Here is a 19,555-nt window from a genome sequence, read left to right as displayed (position 1 = left end):
CTCTCTGGAGCTTGCGGCAACGAGACCCTACCACAAGGGTCTCGTCGCAAGCCCGATGCGACCATCGCGACTATCTTCCTGGCCGCTCGCTATAGCTGTGGGTGGTCACCCACAGCTATGCGAGCGGCCAGGAGGCCGTTCTAAAGAAAAAAAAGACCGGCCCTGATTCAGAGCGAGCGCTCTGTCAGAGCGTCCGGCTCTGAATCAGGGCCACTGTACCAGCCTTGGCTCAAGTGCCAGTGTTGGTTTATATTGGCGGGTGGATACACATACTTTTTCCCTATTTTTTATTTGCTGTATTTATTTTAAAACCCCCTGCTAGTAACGCACCAAAATGCCAGCGATGTGTGGGTGTATACCCCAATACACATTGTCAGCAGCTTAGCAACTCAGCCTCCAGATAGCTGTCTGTTACATCTGGCAATATGAAGGTCGTTTTTTCATTATTCTATAATAGATGTGCTCCCTTGTCATTGACATAGGTGTCTATGTACTAAGCCTTGGAGATAAGGTACCAGCCAATCAGCTCCTAACTGCCATATCACAGGCTGTGTTTGAAAAATGACAGGAGCTGATTGGCTGGTACCTTATCTCCGTTCACTTTATCTCCATCCAAGGCTTAGTAAATAGACCCCATAAGCTGCGGCAGTTATATAATGAAGATTACAACAACAGTGTTACTGTTTTTCTAACTGTTCATGTGGTCTGGAAGCCCTTCGGATCCCTTTGCTGATTTTTGTTTAATTAGAAACATGTCTCTGGTTACTTGTCACTGCACTTATAAATGTCTTGTGGAAAGAACCTACCACTAAAAGAGAAAGGGACTAATTCAGAGATGTATGCAAACTCAATGGTACATCACTTCGCATGTACAGATCCGGGGCTGCGATGCTGCTCGCAGTGCCCCAAATGCTGCAGCATGATTGACATACTGCTGGCGTTTGTGGGTGGTGATAGGCAGAGTTACAGAAAATTGGGGCGAGACAGTCCCATTTTCTGAGCATCTAATGCAGTACGAGGCGTTCGGTGTAGACACATCATGACAGCATTGCAGATCCAATGTAGCGTCTTAGGACGCAGCACTCGGATCTTCTGCTAGATCATCGGCAATCTGAGTAACCATGTGGTTAATCAGATTGCCCCTCACAGCTCCGTAGCCGAGGCCAGGCAGTTTGCGTCAGAAGATAAAGACCCTGGACTCTGCACTTGCAGAAAACTGGGGAGGCAAGTCCCCATGTTCTGGAACAAAGGCCAGCCTGCCCACTCACCGCCCCCAAACATCAGCAGCCTTTTAATCTTGTTGTGGCTTTGGGGAATATTAAGACCATCCGGGGCTGGCAGCGCACTGAGCACAGGAGACTCCAGGCACTAGAGTAGGCTCTAGCGCTATGCCAGAGTCTACTGAACATGCACAGGTCACCGAGAAAATGGCCACCGCACCATTCTGCCAATGATTTGTACAGTGCTGCTACCACCGACGCGTGATGGTGGATGCACTCAGGGTGACAGGACAGCCAGGTCCCCGTGTGTGTGATGGTGGATGCACTCAGGGTGACAGGACAGTCAGGTCCCCGTGTGTGTGATGGTGGATGCACTCAGGGTGACAGGAGAGGCAGGTCCCCGTGTGTGTGATGTTGGATGCACTCAGGGTGACAGGACAGCCAGGACCCCGTGTGTGTGATGGTGGATGCACTCAGGGTGACAGGGCTGCCAGGTCCCTGTGTGTGTGATGGTGGATGCACTCAGGGTGACAGGAGAGGCAGGTCCCCGTGTGTGTGATGTTGGATGCACTCAGGGTGACAGGACAGCCAGGTCCCTTTGTGTGTGATGGTGGATGCACTCAGGGTCACAAGAGAGGCAGGTCCCCGTGTGTGTGATGTTGGATGCACTCAGGGTGACAGGACAGCCAGGTACCTGTGTGTGTGATGGTGGATGCACTCAGGGTGACAGGACAGCCAGGTCCCCGTCTGTGTGATGTTGGATGCACTCAGGGTGACAGGACAGCCAGGTCCCAATGTGTGTGATGGTGGATGCACTCAGGGTGACAGGACAGCCAGGTCCCAATGTGTGTGATGGTGGATGCACTCAGGGTGACAGGACAGCCAGGTCCATGTGTGTGTGATGGTGGATGCACTCAGGGTGACAGGGGAGGCAGGTCCCCGTGTGTGTGAAGTTGGATGCACTCAGGGTGACAGGACAGCCAGGTCCTCGTGTGTGTGATGGTGGTTGCACTCAGGGTGACAGGACAGCCAGATCCCCGTGTGTGTGATGGTGGATGCACTCAGGGTGACAGGACAGCCAGGTCCTCGTGTGAGTGATGGTGGATGCACTCAGGGTGACAGGACAGCCAGGTCCCCGTGTGTGTGATGGTGGATGCACTCAGGGTGACAGGACAGCCAGGTCCCCGTGTGTGTGATGTTGGATGCACTCAGGGTGACAGGACAGCCAGGTCCCCGTGTGTGTGATGGTGGATGCACTCAGGGTGACAGGACAGCCAGGTCCCCGTGTGTGTGATGTTGGATGCACTCAGGGTGACAGGACAGCCAGGTCCCCGTGTGTGTGATGGTGGATGCACTCAGGGTGACAGGACAGCCAGGTCCCCGTGTGTGTGATGGTGGATGCACTCAGGGTGACAGGACAGCCAGGTCCCCGTGTGTGTGATGGTGGATGCACTCAGGGTGACAGGGCTGCCAGGTCCCTGTGTGTGTGATGGTGGATGCACTCAGGGTGACAGGAGAGGCAGGTCCCCGTGTGTGTGATGTTGGATGCACTCAGGGTGACAGGGCAGCCAGGTCCCCGTGTGTGTGATGGTGGATGCACTCAGGGTGACAGGACAGCCAGGTCCCCGTGTGTGTGATGGTGGATGCACTCAGGGTGACAGGACAGCCAGGTCCCTGTGTGTGTGATGGTGGATGCACTCAGGGTGACAGGACAGCCAGGTCCCCGTGTGTGTGATGGTGGATGCACTCAGGTTGCCAGGACAGCCAGGTCCCTGTGTGTGTGATGGTGGATGCACTCAGGGTAACAGGAGAGGGAGGACCCCGTGTGTGATGTTGGATGCACTCAGGGTGACAGGACAGCCAGGTCCCTTTGTGTGTGATGGTGGATGCACTCAGGGTCACAGGAGAGGCAGGTCCCCGTGTGTGTGATGTTGGATGCACTCAGGGTGACAGGACAGCCAGGTACCTGTGTGTGTGATGGTGGATGCACTCAGGGTGACAGGACAGCCAGGTCCCCGTCTGTGTGATGGTGGATGCACTCAGGGTGACAGGACAGCCAGGTCCCAATGTGTGTGATGGTGGATGCACTCAGGGTGACAGGACAGCCAGGTCCCTTTGTGTGTGATGGTGGATGCACTCAGGGTGACAGGACAGCCAGGTCCCTGTGTGTGTGATGGTGTATGCACTCAGGGTGACAGGAGAGGCAGGTCCCCGTGTGTGTGATGTTGGATGCACTCAGGGTGACAGGACAGCCAGATCCCCGTGTGTGTGATGGTTACACTCAGGGTGACAGGACAGCCAGGTCCCTGTGTGTGTGATGGTGGATGCACTCAGGGTGACAGGACAGCCAGATCCCCGTGTGTGTGATGGTGGATGCACTCATGGTGACAGGACAGCCAGGTCCCCGTGTGTGTGATGGTGGATGCACTCAGGGTGACAGGACAGCCAGGTCCCCGTCTGTGTGATGTTGGATGCACTCAGGGTGACAGGACAGCCAGGTCCCCGTGTGTGTGATGGTGGATGCACTCAGGGTGACAGGACAGCCAGGTCCCCGTGTGTGTGATGGTGGATGCACTCAGGGTGACATGACAGCCAGGTCCCCGTGTGTGTGATGGTGGATGCACTCAGGGTGACAGGACAGCCAGGTCCCCTGTGTGTGTGATGGTGGATGCACTCAGGGTGACAGGACAGCCAGGTCCCTGTGTGTGTGATGGTGGATGCACTCAGGGTGACAGGACAGCCAGGTCCCTGTGTGTGTAATGGTGGATGCACTCAGGGTGTCAGGATTCATTTAGCTTTCACTGTCCTTCAGGGCATGTGTGTGGGGGGCGGGACTGCATTACATATAGGGCCAGATGTACCAAGCATTGGACAGTGATAAAGTGAACGGAGATAAAGTACCAGACAATCAGCTATAACTGTCATTGTTCAAACACAGCCTGTAAAGTGACAATTAGGAACTGATTGGCTGTTACAGTACTTTCTCTCTCTCCACTTTATCACTCTCCAAGGCTTAGTACATCTCCGCCATTGTCCCTAGCAACCATTGATACCTCTGGGTGCAGGGGCTCCCCTTGCTCGAGTCTAGTGTACAAATGCAAGATGGACATTTAAAATAATTATATTAGAAATGTCTTTTGGCCTAAGTGACTGTGGCCCTCATTCAGAGCCGTACGCTCTGAGCAGAGCGCACGCTCTGAATGAGGACCGGGCTCCATTTTCATGGAGCGTCCTCCTGGACGCTCGTATAGCTGTGGGTCACCACCCACAGGCTATACGAGCGTGCTTTGTGATGGCCGCGATGGTCGAGACCATCGCGACCATCGAAATTGCGAGCCGGAGCCTGCGGTTGAGGTTTTCAACCGCAAGCTCCGGAGTGATTTTGGCTCTATCAGAGCCAAAATCACTCCCACTGACATCACTAGTGATGTCAGTGGGCCGGCTTCTGACGGGAGGCGTTCCCGTGGGAACCCCCCCGTCAGGGAGGCACGCCCCCGGCACGCCCACCAAAGGGGGCGTGCTGTCAATCAACATTGACAGCACGCCCCCTTTGATCGGACACAACGAGCGAAGGACTTTCCTTCGCTCGCCGCGTCTGGCGCATGCGCACGACGGAGCTCCCTCCGTCGTGCGCATGCTCAGTCCATAACATCGACCCACTTGCGAGCGGACAGCCGCTCGCGAGTGGGTCTGAATCAGGCCCTGTATGTTTTATGTAACCAACTTCAAAAAATATGTGTTCCAAAGATCAATACTACCCATATGCCATGGCAACCTGTACTGATACTAATTGTTTTGGTTTCACTTACTGGATTCATTTATGAAGTGTATCTGTCTCTGCCATTTTCTGACAGCCTGATATCTATTAAGCCAAGCAGGCATGCCACTCTCCCAGCATGCACTATATTAACCTGAAAAGAATGATGGGGAATATAATTTCTGACTAGAGAGAGGACATTAATCATAATTAGAAAACAATATTTTCTGTTTAATATCAGTATCATTTAGTTACAATTTTCATATTTAAAGATGAATGTGAATGTGCGCATGTTCGTTCTGAAAAAAAAAAAAAGCAAATTATTTTTAGCGTGCAGATCACAATATCACAAGCAGTTATAAAACTTGTCAGATTGGATCTAACTAAATGCATAAACGATGGATATGCATGTCAACTATATCTGAGCAATTTGAATAATATGTGTGTCCATGTTATTTTGATGTACTGTCAGTATAGGCAATCAGAATTACAAAGTACAGCAGCCTTGGGCTAAATAAGATTTTCTTCTGTTCTGCCAACTGCTGTGAGAGCAGACACTCATTTCCTGTGTAGTAGTTCTCCATCCAGTTGGGGTATAATTTGGGAGGGGATATTTATTTTCTACCTATATTAATGATCTCATTTGTGTGGATGTACGTGGGACAGCATACAACGACCTTCATTCGAATCAGCATTAAAATAAAAATGATAATTGCATGTAATGTCAGTGTTTTGCTGTGAAATGGGTGATCAGTTCAGCTTTAAGGGGTAATTCAATTAGCAGCTTTGCCAAGATCTGCTGTTCCAGAATGGCACATAGCAACCAGCAACATTGTTAGTTTTTCCTCACATCCCATAGAAATGCCAAGGAAAATTAATGAAGTTGAACTACTGTAATAAGCGGAAATGCGTACAAACTAAAATCGTGGGAAGTACTGTACGTCGTGCACCACGGCCGCTAATTATCATTATTACACTTTATAGGGCACCACAAATGATTTGCAGCGCCATACAGATGGAAAAACAATAAGACAGTACAGGATAAAACAATTGAATCGCCCCTCATAGTATGTTTCAAATGCATGATATTATGTTTCATGAAATAATTTATATTATAATGCAAGGTCTACTATAATGTCTAAGAATATTATAAGTCACCAAGTAGTTATGTGATTATTTAGAGGCACAAAGCCACAGGCCCATTGGTTTTATACAGGTCACGCATCTCAATGTTAAATTCTAATAACTGTTTTATAGGGGTTGGGTATGAAATCCCGGCTGCCGGGATGCCGCTGGTCAGAATACCGACAGCGGCATCCCGACAGCCAGAATCACGACACCCATTTGAAGTGACGGTAAGTTTTTTTCTAACCCCTACCTTAACCCCTACCCTAACCTACCCTCCCCGATGCCTAACATTGACCGGATTAAGACAGTAGGTCCCCATGGACTAAATTTAAGTGTGTGTATATATATATATATACCCACATACATACAGGACCTTATTCAGAGGCGGCCGTACGGTCTACGACCGCACGGACGCCTCGATGTTTGGCCAGTGCGCATGCGCACGAGGGAGCCGGCTCCCTCGTGCGCATGCGTGAGACCCGCTACGACCGACAGCGCCGGTCGTAGCGGGTCTCTTTCCAAAGGGGGCGAGCTGTCGATGTTGATTGACAGCTCGCCCCATTTGGAAGGCTGGCCGGGGGGGTGGCAGCCCAAACGGAGGCGTTCCCATGGGAACGCCTACCGTTTGGGGGAGGCCCCACTGACATCACTAGTGATGTCAGTGGAGAGCTTCCGGCTCTGACAGAGCCAGAAGCTCTCCGGGGCTTACGACAAGTGAGATCCTACCCTAGGGTCTCGTCATAAGCCTCGATGGTCGCGATGGTCTCTGACCATCGCGACCATCACCCGAGCGGTCGTTAGAGCTGTGGGTGTAAACCCACAGCCTAACAACCGAAACAGAGGCGGGCGGTCAGGATGCAAGCGGCCGCCCAGTTTCTGAGCGACCGCCTGCATCCTCCGACCACCTCTGAATGAGACCCACAGTGCATCCGGAAAGTATTCACAGCGCTTCACTTTTTCCATATTTTGTTATGTTACAGCCTTATTCCGAAATGGAATAAATTCACTTTTATCCACAAAATTCTACACACAATACCCATAATGACAACATTTAAAAAGTATTTTTGAGATTTTTGCAAATTTAATAAAAAAAAACAACTAAGAAATCACATGTACATAAGTATTCACAGCCTTTGCTCAATACTTTGTTGATGCACCTTTGGCAGCAATTACAGCCTCAAGTCTTTTTGAATATGATGCCACAAGCTTGGCACACCTATCTTTAGGCAGTTTCGCCCATTCCTCTTTGCAGCACCTCTCAAGCTCCATCAGGTTGGATAGGAAGCGTTGGTGCACAGCCATTTTCATATCTCTCCAGAGATGTTCAATCGGATTCAAGTCTGGGCTCTCAAGGACATTCACAGAGTTCTCCTGAAGCCACTCCTTTGATTTCTTGGCTGTGTGCTTAGGGTCGTTGTCCTGCTGAAAGATGAACGGTCGCCCCAGTCTCAGGTCAAGAGTGCTCTGGAGCAGATTTTCATCCAGGATGTCTCTGTACATTGCTGCATTCATCTTTCCCTCTATCCTGACTAGTCTCCCAGTTCCTGCCGCTGAAAAACATCCCCACAGCATGATGCTGCCACCACCATGCTTCACTGTAGGGATGGTATTGACCTCGTGATGAGCGGTGCCTGGTTACCTCCAAACATAACGCCTGGCATTCACACCAAAGAGTTCAATCTTTGTTTCTCATGGTCTGAGAGTCTTTCAGGTGTATTTTGGCAAACTCCAGGTGGGGTGCCATGTGATTTTTTACTAAGGAGTGGCTTCCGTCTGGCCACTCTACCATACAGGCCTGATTGGTGGATTGCTGCAGAGATGGTTGTCCTTCTGGAAGGAATGCTGTAGATCTGACAGAGTGACCATCGGGTTCTCGGTCACCTCCCTGACTAGGGCCCTTCTCCCCCGATTGCTCAGTTTAGACAGCCGGCCAACTCTAGGAAGAGTCCTGGTGGTTCCAAACTTCTTCCATTTACAGTTGATGGAGGCCACTGTGCTCACTAGGAACTTCAAAGCAGCAGATATTTTTCTGTACCCTTCACCAGATTTGTGCCTCAAGACAATTCTGTCTCGGAGGTCTGCAGACAATTCCTTGGACTTCATGCTTGGTTTGTGCTCTGACATGCACTGTCAAGTGTGGGACCTCAGGTGTATGCCTTTCAAAATCATGTCCAATCAATTGAATTTACCACAAGTGGACTCCAATTAAGCTGTAGTAACATCTCAATGATGCTCAGTAGAAACAGGATGCACCTGAGCTCAATTTTGTACATGTGATTTCTTAGTTTTTTTTTATTAAAGTTGCAAAAACCTCAAAAAATTTTGAGGACAAAAATGAATTTATTTAATTTTGGATTAAGGCTGTAACATAACAAAATGTGGAAAAAGTGAAGCGCTGTGAATACTTTCCGGATGCACTGTATATATATATATATATATATATATATACATATATATATATATATATATATATATATATAGCGTCAGGCACACCTTCTGCAGTCAGCGCTACCTAGCAACCACTGTAAAAAAAAAAACACCCCCATCACCAGTGTGAACAACAACCAGTCCAGATGCCTAATGCATGACAATAAATCTAATAAGTATTAACATATGGAATGCCATGCTGGAAAAGCGATCATCTGGTAAAAAAGAAGAAATCATCTGATAACCACAAGACATGATCTGTATACAATACTGTACTCTGGCTTAGAGCTCTAAATACGGACTGACATCATAATGTCAGGCTATACCTATTACAAAAAAAATTTCAATGATAAATGATCATTTAAACCCTGTGGGTACACTGAATTTAATCTGTGTATCCACCTGGCCTCAAACTGTAACAGGCGTTTGTCACGATCTCCCCCAATTACTAAACACTCGAATATCCTAAAGATGGATCCGATCTTGGGAGAGATACTACCAAATAGATTCTGGCTCCTAGCAGATTAAAGCAGAAAGATGAACCCATCAAGCAAACTATGCCTAAGTGTGTAGGTTCCTATAAATGCGGACACTGCAATGTATGTAGATATGTGAATCTTAATCGTAGAACCTTCTCTAATAGTGACCAGACAAAAGAGTATAAACTGAAACATTTTACTAATTGTATGACTACGTCAGTCATGTACATGATCGAGTGTGGCTGCAGACTCCAATATATTGGGAAAACAAAGAGGCTTTTGAAGTTGAGGATTCAAGAACATTTGCGTAATATTAAAAACAAAGTAGAAAGCCATCCCCTCTCAAGACATTTCACAATGTTCATAACTCATCTACAGATAGTTTTACATTTAAAGCAATCGAGCATGTTTCTCTGTGCCCGAGAGGAGGCGATTTATTAAAACTGTTGGCACAAAGGGAGATGTTCTGGATCTATGAACTCAATACACTAGTACCCAATGGCCATAATGAGGGATATGAAACAGCTTTGTTTCTCTAATATATAGATTGGAAGAGTATAATTCAAAAGAGAATATAGCATCACTTGAAAGAAATCAGTTAATATTTGTTCTCTGGTTTACCCTGAATTGTCTTCCATTATTCTTTTATGTAGTTTTTTATGCTGGTATTTTATGTGTTTTTTTCATTATATATGCTTCACCATGTCTTTTATACGCTGGATTCTTATGCTGGATTTTTATAAGAAATAATGAGTATGTCATTTTCGACAGTTTTATGAGCAGCTGTACAATTATTAATATTTTTTTATGTATTTTTTATTCGTAATATATTACATGGAAACTTTAGGATGTATTATGTTTATATGTAGAAACTTTTGGGTACTTAATAGAATATTGTTGTTTATTATCATGGCCTTGTACCTTGGTTCCCAAATTGTCCGATATTTGGTTCCACTGATTCTTAAGAATAGTCTTCAACAAAATGGCGACCACACCACCTTTACGGACTCCAGGAAAATGGAGACCGTAGTTTCATAAGCATTCATTGATTTCTGAGTACTATCTCTAACAAAATGGCGACTGTGTAACCTACATAGACTTATGGACTTCAAGAAAATGGTGACCGAAGTATCCGTGGTTACACAGGATACTAAGAACGAAGGGCCTGATTCAGACTCGCCGGCGTGCGCATGCGTGAGACCCGTACTGCGACGGCAGCTCTGTCGCAACGGGTCTCGCTACAAAACAGGGTGGCTGTCGATGTTGATTGACAGCTCACCCTGTTTTGTAGGCGGGGAGGGGGGTGGCTGCACAAATGCAGGCGCTCCCTTAGGAATGCCTGGCGTTTGTGGGCGGCCCTACTGACATCACTCGTGATGTCAGTAGTGGACTTCCTGCTCTATTAGAGCAGGAAGTCCACTCGGGCTTGCGAGAGTGAGACCCTACCACAGGGTCTCCTCGCAAGCCCGATGGTCGAAATAATCGCGACGGGCTCCAGGCCGCTCGCAAAAGCTGTGGTTGGTCACCCACAGCTTAGCGAGCAGCCTGAAGAGAAAACAAAACAAAAACGCAGATTCAGAGCGAACAGCTCTGAATCAGGCCCATAGTCTCTGTGATCTAAAGTGTTTGAAAATGAAGATTAGGTGCAATTAATTAAGTGAGGCATATTAAATTGGTAAAAATTTATATAAAATTAGCTAAATTTTTAAAGCCTAGATTAGCTGTCAATGCATACATTTATGTGCTAAAAGGTGCCCATATGCATAATTTGCTTTCGAACCTCTGGAACAAATAATTAGATTTCACTATAGGTAAATGGGAGTTTCCATCTGACGTATGACTCTTTGCACTACAGAAAAAAAAACAATTTGCCCTCCAGCACACTGCAGCTAAATCAAAAATAGCTCGATGGTCGCGATAATCGCGACCATCGCCACGCCGCTCGCAAAAGCTGTGGGTGGTCACCTACAGCTTAGTGAGCGGCCTGGAGGCCGAAAAAAAAAAAAAAAGAAATCCCCACCCTGATTCAGAGCGAGCGCTTGCAAACAGCGAGCGGCCCTGAATCAGGCCCTAAGGCTGTTGCCTTATGTGGCTATATAATATTAATAATGGCTGCATTAGCCTGAAATTATTTATCTCAAGACTATTGTCTAATAGATATGACCACTTCCGGCAATAGACGCTTTCCCGGAAGTGACACTCACTTCCGGTCTCGGAGATTGCAATACACGCACTTCCGGTTGTGGACTTCATAATGGATGCACACTTCCGGTTCTGGGCAGATGCGAACCGGAAGTGACATCAGAGGGCGCCAGAATCGGGTAATTTTAGAAGGGAAAGGACAGGTATTTAAGGCCTCCCTGTTTTTCATTGTATATGGTCCCTGAGAAAGCCTATAAAGGGGCAAAATTCGTTGGAACTGATCCACCACCTTTACTCACCCTATTTACCTACCTCATATGAACTTTGATTGGACTTCTATTGACCTTACCTGGACTTACCCCAATAGGAACAGACAGGGGCTGGCTGGCAACTTTCAGCCTGGGGGGCAAACCAGAGCAAGTGGCCCTGCTTTTCTGCCGGCGAGTGCAATTTTAAAAACGGGCATGACAGTAATGTTGGGGGGGTGTACCACAGTAAACTACTACATGCCTGATTTTTTTGAACCTCTATGGTACACATCATAATTACCTTTATTTACTTCAATGACATTGAATATATTACACTATAAGGTGCTTGTTTTTCACCTTCTGACAAGAAAAAAAAAAATTATTTATATATATATATATATATATATATATATATATATATATATTAGGGGTGAGCGGGTTCGGATTTCTGAAATCCGAACCCCCCCCGAGCCCCCCCGATCCGAGGCAGATCCGAGTCAGGCTCGACTTTTCCCGCCTGACTCGGATCTGAAATCGAGGCAAAACGTCATCATCCCGCCTTCCGGGTCTCGCGGGTTTTGGATCCTATATAAGGTACCTGCGTCGGCGCCATTTTCTCACTCGGCTGTGGACAGTGAAGAGGGAGGGTGGGAGTTAGGGCTGGCTGGGCTGTCTAGTGTAGTGTAGTGCAGTGTAGTGTTGTGCTGTGCTGCACTGTGCTGCTGTTGTCCATAGGGGCTGTGTCCACTACTTCAAAGTCCATAGGGACTGGCTGGACTGTGTTGTGCAGTCAGTTCTCCATAGGGGCTGTGTCCACTCCAAAGTCCTGTGCAGTGTCCCAGTCCTAAAGGGGTGCTGTAGTGTTGTCCAGGGGGTGCTCTGTCCGTCAGGGGTGCTCCCCCCAAGTGCAAAAAAATAAATATTTTTTCTGTGTTTGTGAATTGTGTGCGCAGTAGCCGCACGTGCATCAAAAAAGGAGCAGCGCCAAGCGTGCGCCTGTGTCCCATAAGTAAAAGGCCGGCTGGCTTGTCCGTTAAAGGGTGCTGTAACCCCCAAAGGGCACTCCAAACAAAATAAAAAAATATATTTTTTTGTGTTTGTGAATTGTGTGCGCAGTAGCCGCACGTGCATCAACAAAGTAGTGCCAAGCGTGCGCCTGTGTCCCATAAATAAAGGGCCAGCTGGATTGACCACTAAAGGGTGCTGTAACCCCCAAAGGGCACTCCAAACAAAATAAAAATATATATTTTTTTGTGTTTGTGAATTGTGTGCGCAGTAGCCGCACGTGCATCAACAAAGTAGTGCCAAGCGTGCGCCTGTGTCCCATAAATAAAGGGCCGGCTGGATTGACCGCTAAAGGGTGCTGTAACCCCCAAAGGGCACTCCAAACAAAATAATTTTTTTTTTTTTTTGTGTTTGTGAATTGTGTGCGCAGTAGCCGCACGTGCATCAACAAAGTAGTGCCAAGCGTGCGCCTGTGTCCCATAAATAAAGGGCCAGCTGGATTGACCGCTAAAGGGTGCTGTAACCCCCAAAGGGCACTCCAAACAAAATAAAAAAATATATTTTTTTGTGTTTGTGAATTGTGTGCGCAGTAGCCGCACGTGCATCAGCAAAGTAGTGCCAAGCGTGCGCCTGTGTCCCATAAATAAAGGGCCGGCTGGATTGACCGCTAAAGGGTGCTGTAACCCCCAAAGGGCACTCCAAACAAAATAAAAAAAAATATTTTTTTGTTTGTGAATTGTGTGCGCAGTAGCCGCACGTGCATCAACAAAGTAGTGCCAAGCGTGCGCCTGTGTCCCATAAATAAAGGGCCGGCTGGATTGACCACTAAAGGGTGCTGTAACCCCCAAAGGGCACTCCAAACAAAATAAAAAAATATATTTTTTTGTGTTTGTGAATTGTGTGCGCAGTAGCCGCACGTGCATCCATAAAGTAGTGCCAAGCATGCGCCTGTGTCCCATAAATAAAGGGCCAGCTGGATTGACCGCTAAAGGGTGCTGTAACCCCCAAAGGGCACTCCAAACAAAATAAAAAAATATATTTTTTTGTTTGTGAATTGTGTGCGCAGTAGCCGCACGTGCATCAACAAAGTAGTGGCAAGCGTGCGCCTGTGTCCCATAAATAAAGGGCCGGCTGGATTGACCGCTAAAGGGTGCTGTAACCCCCAAAGGGCACTCCAAACAAAATAATTTTTTTTTTTCTGTGTTTGTGAATTGTGTGCACTGTGGCTGCACGTGCATCAACAAAGGAGCAGCGCCAAGCCGGCGCCTGTGTCCCATTAGTAAAGGGCCGGCTGGCTTGTCCGTTAAAGGGTGCTGTAACCCCCAAAGTACACTCCAAACAAAAAAATATATATTTTCTGTGTTTGTGAATTGTGTGCACTGTAGCCGCACGTGCATCAACAAAGGAGCAGCGCCAAGCGTGCGCCTGTGTCCCATAAGTAAAGGGCCAGCTGGCTTGTCCGTTAAAGGGTGCTGTAACCCCCAAAGTACACTCCAAACAAAATAAAATAATATTTTCTGTGTTTGTGAATTGTGTGCACTGTAGCTGCATGTGCATCAACAAAGGAGCAGCGCCAAGCGTGCGCCTGTGTCCCATAAGTAAAGAGCCGGCTGGCTCATTTCTTAAAGGGTGGTGTAACCCACAAAATGCACTACTCTCCAGCAAAAATAAAAAAATATTTTCTGTGTTTGTGTGCGCCTTAGCCGCACGTATATATCAATATAACATAAATGGAGGACCAAACTTTCTCCGATAAAAATAAAATAGGGAAAGATCAAGAACCACTTCCTCCTAGTGCTGTTGCTGCTGCTGGGAGTTGTTCATCATCCCAGAGAGGAAGTAGGAACACCACTACTTTTACTAAACAATTGACCCCCCAACAGTCCCTAGCGAGGAGGATGAAGTACGACAGCAGTCATCCTGAAGCAAAATGTATAACTGAGGCCTTGACTGCTATGTTGGTGTTAGACGTTCGTCCGGTATCCGCCATTAGTGCAGTGGGATTTAGACAATTGATGGAGGTAGTGTGTCGGGGGGCCAATTCCCATCTAGATTCCACCTGCATCCTCAAAGCAGCAGCGACAAGCGTGCGTCTGTCTGTTAAAGGGTGATGTAACCCTCAAAGTGCGCTCCACAAACAATAAAAAAATTAATATTTTTTTTTCTCTTTGTGAAATGTGTGGGCTGTAGCCGCACCTGCATCCTTAAAGCAGCAGCGACAAGCGTGCGTCTGTCTGTTAAAGGGTGGTGACACCCTCAAAGTGTGCTCCACAAACAATAAAAAAATTCTTTTTTTTCTGTCTTTGTGAAATGTGTGGGCTGTAGCCGCACCTGCATCCTTAAAGCAGCAGCGACAAGCGTGCGTCTGTCTGTTAAAGGGTGGTGTAACCCTCAAAGTGTGCTCCACAAACAATAAAAAAATTCTTCTTTTTTTTCTGTCTTTGTGAAATGTGTGGGCTGTAGCCGCACCTGCATCCTTAAAGCAGCAGCGACAAGCGTGCGTCTGTCTGTTAAAGGGTGGTGTAACCCTCAAAGTGCTCCAAAAAATAAAAAAATATTTTTTTTATGTGTTTGTGACTTGTGTGCGATGTAGCCGCACGTGCATCAACACAGTAGCAGCGCCAAGCGTGCGCCTGTGTCATAAGTCAAGGGCCGGTTTGGACATCTGATCCGGACTGAAGGAAGTGCCAACAATTTCTGACAAGTCTACTGTCACTGCATATGATACTGTCCTCAAAGCAGCAGCGACAAGCGTGCTTCTGTCTGTTAAAGGGTGGTGTAACCCTCAAAGTGCGCTCCACAAACAATAAAAAAAATTCTTCTTTTTTTTTCTGTCTTTGTGAAATGTGTGGGCTGTAGCCGCACCTGCATCCTTAAAGCAGCAGCGACAAGCGTGCGTCTGTCTGTTAAAGGGTGGTGACACCCTCAAAGTGTGCTCCACAAACAATAACAAAATTCTTTTTTTTTTCTGTCTTTGTGAACTGTGTGGGCTGTAGCCGCACCTGCATCCTTAAAGCAGCAGCGACAAGCGTGCGTCTGTCTGTTAAAGGGTGATGTAACCCTCAAAGTTCGCTCCACAAACAATAAAAAAATTCTTCTTTTTTTTTCTCTTTGTGAAATGTGTGGGCTGTAGCCGCACCTGGATCCTTAAAGCAGCAGCGACAAGCGTGCGTCTGTCTGTTAAAGGGTGGTGTAACCCTCAAAGTGCGCTCCACAAACAATAAAAAAAATCTTTTTTTTCTGTCTTTGTGAAATGTGTGGGCTGTAGCCGCACCTGCATCCTTAAAGCAGCAGCGACAAGCGTGCGTCTGTCTGTTAAAGGGTGGTGTAACCCTCAAAGTGCGCTCCACAAAAAATAAAAAAATTCTTCTTTTTTTTCCTGTCTTTGTGAATTTTGTGCGCTGTAGCAGCACCTGCATCCTCAAAGCAGCAGCGACAAGCGTGCGTCTGTCTATTAAAGGATTACATCGGTGACAGCATTCAAGTAGGCATGTCAGACAGTCCGTACATGTACTGGCAGGAAAAAGAGGCAATTTGGAGGCCCCTGTACAAACTGGCTCTATTTTACCTGAGTTGCCCCCCTCCAGTGTGCACTCCGAAAGAGTGTTTAGTGCAGCCGGGAACCTTGTCAGCAAAAGGCGTAGGAGGTTGCTTCCACAAAATGTGGAGAAGATGATGTTCATAAAATGAATTATCAACTTTTCCAGGGAGACCAGCCTCCAGAACGTACAGAGGGACCTGTGGTGGTGGATTCCAGCGGGGACGAATTAATACTCTGTGAGGATGAGGATGTACACAACACTGAAGAGGGTGAGGAATCGGTGGATGAGGAGGATGAGGACGACATCTTGCCTCCGTAGAGCCAGTTTGTGCAGGGCCAGATTAATTGCCAGCTTGTTTTGTGGGGGCCCAAACGAACCAATCATTTCAGCCACAGTCGTGTGGCAGACCCTGGCGCTGAAATGATTGGTTTGTTAAAGTGTGCATGTCCTGTTTATACAACATAAGGGTGGGTGGGAAGGCCCAAGGACAATTCCATCTTGCACCTCTTTTTTTTCTTTGCATTATGTACTGTTTGGGGCCTAGTTTTTCAAACTGCCATCCTGTCTGCCACTGCAGTGTCACTCCTAGATGGGCCACGTGTTTGTGCCGCCCACTCGTGTCACTTAGCATAGTCATCCATCTATGTCGGTGCAACCTTTTGGACATAAAAACACTATTGTGAGGTGTGAGGTGTTCAGAATAAACTGGAAATGAGTGGAAATTAAGGTTTTTGAGGTTAATAATAGCATAGGAGCAGAAAAATCAACACATTCTGTGAATTTAGCTGTTTTTATGCTTTTTTAAAAAAAAATACAGATCCAAAACACAAAACCCAGAACCCCCGAAGGGTGGTTTTGGCAAAACCAATCCAGATCCAAAACACGAAGAAAGATCCAGATCCAAAACCAAAACACAAAACACGAAAAGTGGCCGGTGCACACCCCTAATATATATATATACACATTGCTTGAAGTGTGCGGGTATGAAATGGTATGTCATGCAGTCACTTCACTTCGGCACCCGTCTGGCACTGGGATTGTCCCAGGGCCGGTCAACAAGCGGCTGCTCTCTGCTTGTTTAAATTTATCTCCATCAACGAATCAATCATGGCTCGCTGAGCAGCAGCCAATCAGGGGAGGCCGGGGCTGGGACTATCACTGTCTCAGCGCCGGTCACCAAGCAGCTGTATGTTTAATTTTGGCTCCGGCCACGAGCCAATCACGGTTAACGGACCGGCAGCCAATCAGGAGCGGCCACGTGGCCGCCCAATTGACTGACAGTCCGCGAGCTGTCATTTGCTCACAGCCGGCGCTGAATTCAAAATGCCAGTACCACCAAGGAGAAAGATTGGGGAAGGGCCCAGGGAAGGGAGCGCAGTGACCGCGTTTACCAGATTAGAGCAGGGTGAGGTGGGCAGTGTGCTGTGGTGTGAAGTATGCTATGAGCTATGGTGTGTGGTGTGCTGTGACTGTGAGGGAATGTGTGCGGTGTTTAAGAGGACGTGGGGGTATGGAAATATTAGGGGGCTCAGAATTTGGGACTGCCTAAGTAAAGACCTCTGATATTTCCATACCCCCACTTCAAAATGTCCACGTACAGATTATAAATATATATATATATATACACACACACAATCGCACACACTCAACACACACAGTCACACTTAGCACACACACACAGTCACACTTAATCAGCACACAGTCACACTTAGTCAGCACACACACATACAGTCACACTTAGCACACACACATACAGTCACACTTAGTCAGCACACACAGTCACACTTAGGACCTCATTCAGAGCCACTCACAAAATGCGAGCGCTCGCTCTGAATGAGGGCGACCGCATTTTTGTTTTTCTCAACGGCCTCCTGGCCGCTCGCTAAGCTGTGGGTTGCTACCCACAGCTTTAGCGAGTGACCAGGAGATGGTTATTGGGGCTTGCGACGAGACCCTTGAGGTAGGGTCTCGTCTGCCGGAAGCCCCAGAGAGCTTTCGGGCACTAACAGAGCCGGAAGCTCTCCACTGCCATCACTCGTGATGTCAGTGGGGCCGCCCCCAAACGGCAGGCGTTCGCATGGGAACGCCTCCGTTTGGCCAGCCACCCTCCTGGCCCGCCTAACAAACGGGACAAGCTGTCGATCACCATCGACAGCCGCCCCGTTTGTAGCGAGCCCCGGAGCGAGAGAATCTGTCTCTCACTCCGGGGCTAGCGCATGCGCAGTGCAGCCGCTGTACGTGCACAGGGCACAACATTGACCCACTTGCGAGCGCTCAAGCGCTTGTGAACCGGTCTGAATGAGACCCTTAGTCAGCACACGCACACACACAGTCACACTTAGTCAGCAGACACACACACACATACAGTCACACTTAGTCAGCAGACATACATCCGGTACTGGTGAAAAAGTGGGCGTATCCCAAATCCAGTGCCTTCGCATGTAAAGTCACTGTTCCCGTATAGGCAACTGCACTTTCATCAAAATACTATGTGGAATTAATAGATAGGGTAATAGATAAAATAAAGTAGAATAAATATTGGTTTAGTTATTAGATCTATATCCACTCTATTGGCTGCATGTAAAAATATCTATATTTAGAAAATTTAAGTGGTGTTGACAAACAAAGGACACAACATATAAAAATATATAAATATATCAAAATTTCTTAATAAATACTTTAACTAGGAAACAAAAAGAATTAGGATACAAAAAAAAATAATGATTACTGTATCTATATGTAAACATTGAAAGAATAAAAATCAACTATTAATATATAGGTGGTCAAGTTCTGAGAAATGGTGCCAGTTCAAAGTCGATGTTAAGACCTTTTGGTTGCAATGTTCTTAGCTCAAATATCATTCTAGTTTCCTCCTTCAGTAAATCATCCTCAAGATTCCCCCCTCTCCAAGATGCTTTGACCTGCTTCAATCCCACAAAAGACAGTTTGGATGGATCACTCTTGTGTTTTTCTTGGAAATGTCTATGTACACTGTGGTTATCTTTATTATTTTTGATACTACCATCACACCCACAACTCCTAGTTGTCTTGTGTCACTATTTTGCTGGGTACACACTAGATGATATGTCGTCTGATCCAGTGGATTGGAGCGACATATCGGGCACATCATCTAGTGTGTACCTGCTATGTCGCTGGCAATGCGCGCTCCTGCTCGTTGTCAGCCACATCCTACGTCAGCCCTACATGCAAGGGCTACAGAGGATGTTGTTAGTGAGGGCCATGCTACCGAATGCAGCATGGCTCCTGGCATCACTCCGCTGCTGCCCGCATCGGCAAGTGTATATTATTGGAGTAAAACCCATGGGTAGGGAGACAATTTTACTAAAGGAGAAACCAAGTGAGGCCTCTGAAGAACCTTATTACACAATATAAAGGACACAATATAGTGGTCAGAGATATTGAAGCAGGCAGAACTAATAGGGGACGGGAAGAGCTTTGTAACTGCTGATGACGGAGTGAATGTCATGGTTTTACTATTCTGTAGATCCTGGCACTAATGATTCTAAAAATGAATTCATAGTATATACATGACAATATACAATACTTTCCTTATAGAAGGTCTCTTTTTGTCAATGTTTGATCAGAT

This window comes from Taudactylus pleione, unplaced genomic scaffold (assembly GCF_031769625.1).
Source record: "Taudactylus pleione unplaced genomic scaffold, aTauple2 ptg000296l, whole genome shotgun sequence".
In the NCBI taxonomy this organism is placed as follows: Eukaryota; Metazoa; Chordata; class Amphibia; order Anura; family Myobatrachidae; genus Taudactylus; species Taudactylus pleione.
The sequence above is the reverse complement of the archived record's forward strand: the minus strand, read 5'-3'. Positions refer to the sequence as shown.